Here is a 7,177-nt window from a genome sequence, read left to right as displayed (position 1 = left end):
CTTCATACTTATACTGATGGCCACATGCCGGATCTGCTTGTAAGGCATTGTTCTGGTCTGGCCTTTGTGCCGCCCTGTTACCAATTAACATATCAAAACCAACCAATAAAATGACACTGCATCAAATTTCAAATAGAAACCAAGATGGAGACGATCTCTCTCCTCTCTACTCTAAACTTTTATTAGAACCTTTTGGTCTCTCAAAAAAACATTTTTAAGCATCAAGACCTATAGTCAACAACCACTAAGAATATTTCAGGCCTTTATAAGCACTAATAAACAACCTGAGCCTAGAAAATAACTATAAAGATCTAAAATAACTAGCGCTTTTACAGTGATTTTTTTTTATTTTTATACCGATGCTTTGTTTGGTATTAAACAAGTCACAAACTACTCAGAACAGCGTTTATCCCCGCAAAAGAGATATTTGGGTTTATTTTACAAAGCTTATAAATTATATAGGTTAAAAGTATTCTGAATGTTTTGATATCACACGCCATACCAACTGTTGTCTTCTACACCTTACGGTAGCAACAAATCTAACTACTGCTTTACTTTAACAATAATAATGACGGCGACCACGATGACAACAAGAACAACAACAACAAGAACAACAACAACAACATCATCATCATCATCATCATCAGATTTTAATTAAAAGTGGCTACACCAGCGTTTACAATTTCAACCTGTCGACGGACGGACGCTCTGAGTGCATCGATTTCGGGACACTTCGGAAACTCTTTCAAAGGCAGGACGACCTGCGCTCTGACAGTGCCTGCGTTTAGCCCTACAAGGTGATGCTGAATGGCTTGTTCAAACGGCTGGTGGTCTTCCGTCACCACCAGACTATCAGAGCTATACTGCGCCTTCAACTACATAAGAGTAACAGCAATGTCGCCGATCCTGCTACGGTCGTATTGTAACAGCAACAACATGTATCGATTTTAAAAGTGTCAGTTCCAGTGCCTCGCAAAGCTACCCTTCTGCGATTGTTTGTTCTCAAGGTCAGGATTTCTTGCCACTCCGAGGAAGAGAAAACGACGGCCGGCCTTGGGGCAGAGAGATGGCGACGGGTAACACGGCACTGGCACGCGTGCACCGCGGGTTGTTTCCGCCCGGTTTCGAACCAGGGACCTTTCGCGTGTGAGGCGAACGTGATAGCCACTACACTACGGAAACCGACCCGTCCTGGTGTTTCAAATGGCTCCCATCGAAGCCGGCTGGTAAAACGCGCACAGGGGTTTCCCGTGGGCCAGCCTGTGAGATAAAGGTTTCTATTTTCACTGACCTATTTTGCATTGCTAAAGGGCACATCAGGACACTTTGGAAACTCTTTCAAAGGAAGAACGCCCTGAGCTATGACAAGACTTACACTTACCCTAACAAGGTGATGCTCAATGGCTTGTTCAAACAGCTGCTGCTCGTCTTGTGCCACCATCAGACAATCACAAAGCTATTGTGCCTTCTACACCTTACGGTAGCAACAAATCTAACTACTGCTTTACTTTAACAATAATAATGACGGCGACCACGACGACAACAAGAAAAACAAGAACAACAACAACAACAAGAACAAGAACAACAATATCATCATCATCATCATCAGATTTTAATTAAAAGTGGCTACACCAGCGTTTACAATTTCAACCTGTCGACGGACGGACGCTCTGAGTGCATCGATTTCGGGACACTTCGGAAACTCTTTCAAAGGCAGGACGACCTGCGCTCTGACAGTGCCTGCGTTTAGCCCTACAAGGTGATGCTGAATGGCTTGTTCAAACGGCTGGTGGTCTTCCGTCACCACCAGACTATCAGAGCTATACTGCGCCTTCAACTACATAAGAGTAACAGCAATGTCGCCGATCCTGCTACGGTCGTATTGTAACAGCAACAACATGTATCGATTTTAAAAGTGTCAGTTCCAGTGCCTCGCAAAGCTACCCTTCTGCGATTGTTTGTTCTCAAGGTCAGGATTTCTTGCCACTCCGAGGAAGAGAAAACGACGGCCGGCCTTGGGGCAGAGAGATGGCGACGGGTAACACGGCACTGGCACGCGTGCACCGCGGGTTGTTTCCGCCCGGTTTCGAACCAGGGACCTTTCGCGTGTGAGGCGAACGTGATAGCCACTACACTACGGAAACCGACCCGTCCTGGTGTTTCAAATGGCTCCCATCGAAGCCGGCTGGTAAAACGCGCACAGGGGTTTCCCGTGGGCCAGCCTGTGAGATAAAGGTTTCTATTTTCACTGACCTATTTTGCATTGCTAAAGGGCACATCAGGACACTTTGGAAACTCTTTCAAAGGAAGAACGCCCTGAGCTATGACAAGACTTACACTTACCCTAACAAGGTGATGCTCAATGGCTTGTTCAAACAGCTGCTGCTCGTCTTGTGCCACCATCAGACAATCACAGAGCTATTGTGCCTTCTACACCTTACGGTAGCAACAAATCTAACTACTGCTTTACTTTAACAATAATAATGACGGCGACCACGACGACAACAAGAAAAACAAGAACAACAACAACAACAAGAACAAGAACAACAATATCATCATCATCATCATCATATTTTAATTAAAAGTGGCTACACCAGCGTTTACAATTTCAACCTGTCGACGGACGGACGCTCTGAGTGCACCGATTTCGGGACACTTAGGATACTCTTTCAAAGGCAGGACGCCCTGCGCTCTGACAGTGCCTGCACTTAGCCCAACAAGGTGATGCTGAATGGCTTGTTCAAACGTCTGGTGGTCTTCCTTCACCACCAGACTATCAGAGCTATTGTGCCTTCTACACCTTACGGTAGCAACAAATCTAACTACTGCTTTACTTTAACAATAATAATGACGGCGACTACGACGACAACAAGAACAACAAGAACAACAACAACAACAACATCATCATCATCATCATCATCAGATTTTAATTAAAAGTGGCTACACCAGCGTTTACAATTTCAACCTGTCGACGGACGGACGCTCTGAGAGCACCGATTTCGGGCACTCCAATGAAGAAAAGCCACCCACCGCCTGCGGGGAACCACGAGGGCAAGCAGGACGAAAAGGGCCGGCCCAAAGCAGGCTGTTTCCGCCCGGTCTCGAACCGGGGACCTTTCGCGCGGTAGGCGAATGTGATAACCGCTACACTACGGAAACTGACAACGCCGCCTCTTGCTTCAAACGGTTACCGTTGGAGCCTGCTGGTAAAACGGGCTCAGGCGTTTCAGGTCGGCTAGACTGTGAGATGGCGTCTGAAGTGCCGCGAAAGGATGCCATTTTCACAGACCTGTTTGGCATTGCTAAAGGGCACATCAGGACACTTCGGAAACTCTTTCAAAGGCAGGACGCCCTGCGCTCTGACAGTGCCTGCACTTAACCCAACAAGGTGATGCTGAATGGCTTGTTCAAACGGCTGGTGGTCTTCCGTCACCACCAGACTATGAGAGCTATACTGCGCCTTCAACTACATAAGAGTAGATAGTAGGGTTTTTTGGGCGCGGCCTATTTTGTTATGACGTATGCCCTAAGCTTATTAATATTCCTACGTCATAATTGGGGGGCGTGATTTTAGGTAGAGTTATTTCCTTAATTATTCCTACGTCATATCCGTCAGAAAGTGTGCACCCATAAAACCCTGAACAACAAGGCCACCCATAAATACCCCCACCCCTCTGAAGGCAACGCCCCGAAACTCTCCTCTCTATTTAAGAACCCGCGCTTCTATTAGGCAATACCTCTTTAATTCTCAGCTTCTGAAACATCCCGCTTCTTCAACATGTCCAGCGACATCAACATGAAACCCCGCAAGAAACAATCCCGGGCAAGGGTTCCTGTACTCACCAATTTGAAGATTGAACGCTCCTGGGTGTTGTTCTGGGGGGCTCGACGGGGTTACCGCTTTAAAAGGGATCCCAGCTATGTTGGAGTGGAGCTTCTTGCTTTGGGAGAGAAGGAGGGTACGTTGGAACCTTTTGAGACGGTAATTGAATACTCTTATGAGGACTGGTTGAAGGTGATGGCCTGGAGAGATCTGGGGCTTGTGGATAAGACTCTAGAAGGCTTGCAAGAGGGTCCAAGAGAATGCGAAATGGAGTCTCCGACTCAGGGTTTTGAAAGGTGTGAATGGGAAAGCTTGCAGAACTACGACAGACGACGTGTGGGGTTTTGGAGGGGGGTCTGACGGCTCAGGGGCTACTCTCTTCTAAGAGGGCGGTGTGTCGTGACGTAGTGAAGAGATAGGATAAAAGGTGCAACAATTCATTCATGGTTTAAAATTAAAGAGAATGTCTTACCCGAAAGCTGCGGACGTCGACAGGCTCTACAGGCCTCTTCAAACCCGGGATCACCCCTGGTTCTATTCCCCAGATTTTGTATACACTCTGGAACCCTTTGACTGTGGTTACTCTCCAAGACCTCAGACCCCGGTCCCTCAGGACGAAACAACATGCGGTGCGATGGATGTCCAAATGAGTCTCGGGGATCCCCAGCCTCTGGAGCTCATGGAGGGCCTCGATTTTGCCGAACTGTCTACCGTCTGTGTGTCTCAGGAGGGGGTCAGTCCAATGGATGGAGAAACACCCCACAAACCACCAGGCGACCCAATGAGCATCGGACTGTCCCGGGGGCGTGATGAAGACGCAGGATTTTTGCCCGGGGTATGTGACCAAGTAAGCAGAGTGGTTAAAAGCACCCTGGTGTATATTCTGAGTGCTCTCATCGACCGAGCTCTGAAAGAAGTCTGTCGGGGGTGTGAAGTGAATCACCCCAGTCAGTTGAGACACAGTTGTTTGTTTGAACCAGACCGTTACTATTTCCTGTTCTATTTCAACGTGTTTTACAGAAGACTGAACAAACCGTGGCTGAAACCGGCACTAATCAAGGCGCTCTCTTACTCCCACATACATGTCACTGTGGGACAAGTCCAGAAAATCATAGATGAGATTTTGCTGGAGCTGAAAAAGGAGCCGTTTATAATAGAGAAACTTGGGCAGCTGCTCAATGACCTGGATGAGCCGAGTAGAAAAACCGCTGGCAAGCTAAAAGCTTATTTCTTCCGTAAAGAAGTTAAAGCTGGGGGCAGCGACGAAGAATTCGACATCTACGCCACTGATTCAGACTCTGACCTGAACTAAGGGACTTTGAACATGGGGAATGTTCTGGACTGCTTCTGCAACTGGTTCTGTCATCAACACTCTGCAGCTAACCTGAGAGCGCTATTACACCATGTGCTTGACAGAAAAGTAGGCAACGCGAGCCTTATCTCTACAGATTTAACCATCGATGAGGATCAACTTTCAAACCTGGAAAAGTTAATGGCTGCTGTAACAAAGACCGGGGGGTACGAACACTTGGATGAAGGGCTCAAGGGGGCCAAGAATGATATTAGGCCATTTCATCAACATCTGTATGACCTTTTACTGAGCATGTTTAATACACCTCTGTTTACTTTTAAAATAGGTCATATTGTTGTTTTATTTACATATGTAACTGAGGTGTGTGCCTACAAGATAAAGAAACAGGTATATTTGTTGATATAGATCAAGTAACCAATCATCTGATTTCTTTTTGTCTGGACCGTAGAAAAAATTGTTGTGTATGTTATACTTTTCTCAAATGTCTAAAAAGGGGTATCTGCTCTCCTGAAGTTGAATAAAAAACCTTGTATAAAAACTTTGCGCATAGTGTGGGTCTGTGTGGTTATTTGACAGAATGACTCGGCAAGCTCCCCAAATGCAGGAACTATACTACAACCCAGCCAAGATTGGGGGTTTGGCGGGTAAGAAGGGTTTTCAAAGAGGACTCGCTGAGGCCGGAGTGAAGGTTAATGATGTGGTTGTTTCAGAATGGTTACGGGAACAAGACGCCTATACCTTACATAAACCTCTCAGGATTAACTTTAAAAGAAACCGCGTATATGCAACTGACATAGATTCACAATGGCAAATGGATCTAGTCGATATGTCAAATTTATCAAAACATAACAATGGTCACAAATTGATGTTGATGTGTATCGATGTGTTATCAAAATATGCCTGGGCTCGCATTCTACATAATAAAACAGGTTGGGCGGTGACAAGGGCCTTTGAGGATATATTGTCCCAGGGTCGATGTCCTAAAAAACTGCAGACTGATAAAGGAAAAGAGTTTCTCAACAGAGAATTTCAGAATCTACTGAAGAGACACAAAATACATCATTTCACCACCGGTAATGAGCTTAGGGCATCGGTAGTGGAGAGGTTTAACCGCACCATAAAGACCAAAATGTGGAGATATTTTACAGCGGTCAACACGTTCAAGTATTTTGATAAAGTTCAGGATTTTATCGATGCTTACAACCAAGGGTATCACACCAGTATTAAAATGAAGCCTTTAGATGTTGATCAAAGTAATTCTTTTAAGGTCTATAAAAAATTATACCGACCATTTATTAAGAAGGGAAAAACTACTTATTAGTTCAACATCGGTGATGTGGTTCGCGTTTCAAAGCTAAGGAGTACTTTTGCCAAAGGTTATGAACAAACATTTTCTGACGAATATTTTACAGTTACCGAACAGTTGGCTAGAGACCCCCCCGTGTACCGGTTAAAAGACTATGACAGGGAGGATATAGAAGGAACGTTTTACGAAGCCGAGTTACAAAAAATTATTGTGGGTAAAGACAGTGTATACAGAGTTGAAAAGATATTAGCTGAAAAAACCCAGAACCGGAAAAAATATGTGTTGATGAAATGGCTTGGATGGCCTGAAAAGTTCAATAGTTGGGTCCCGGAACAACAGGTTTGCGATATTCAATCCTTATAACAACATGCCCGCGGGTGTGTTGGGGGCATTACTTTCGATTCTCAAGATGGAATCAGGAGGCTTCTACGTGACTCTACCCAGTAATGCCTCTCTCGATATATATCCTAAAAATGAAATATCCAGTTACACGGTACAATTTGGAAAATCTATAGATCTAAGGGGGTCGTGGGAAGTGGGGTTGGCGGAAATACAGTATCCTTACACTTGGGCTGTTTTACAAGATACGAATGCCACCTTCGCCATTTTTGATGATGTTAAAAAGAGTCAATGGACATTCACGATACAAGGAGGTTATTATGACAATGTGGATAAAATATTAGATGAGATGCATAAACAGTTCACAAAAGGCACCCCCAACATCAAGCTATATTAC

General features: G+C 45.1%; 3 non-coding genes across 3 annotated transcripts; all 3 read right to left on the bottom strand.

The window, feature by feature from the left end:
• Window positions 1-1,109: 1,109 nt before the first annotated feature.
• trnav-cac (transfer RNA valine (anticodon CAC)) lies at window positions 1,110-1,182 on the bottom strand. The gene has a single exon. It is a non-coding gene; the product is annotated as a tRNA-Val (tRNA).
• An 889-nt stretch (window positions 1,183-2,071) lies between these two features.
• trnav-cac (transfer RNA valine (anticodon CAC)) lies at window positions 2,072-2,144 on the bottom strand. Its single transcript has one exon. It is a non-coding gene; the product is annotated as a tRNA-Val (tRNA).
• A 942-nt stretch (window positions 2,145-3,086) lies between these two features.
• Window positions 3,087-3,159, bottom strand: trnag-acc (transfer RNA glycine (anticodon ACC)). The gene has a single exon. It is a non-coding gene; the product is annotated as a tRNA-Gly (tRNA).
• Window positions 3,160-7,177: the final 4,018 nt, after the last annotated feature.

The sequence above is a fragment of the Amia ocellicauda genome (assembly GCF_036373705.1).
Source record: "Amia ocellicauda isolate fAmiCal2 chromosome 11 unlocalized genomic scaffold, fAmiCal2.hap1 SUPER_11_unloc_4, whole genome shotgun sequence".
Taxonomy (NCBI): Eukaryota; Metazoa; Chordata; class Actinopteri; order Amiiformes; family Amiidae; genus Amia; species Amia ocellicauda.
This window is presented reverse-complemented; position numbering and strand designations above follow the sequence as displayed.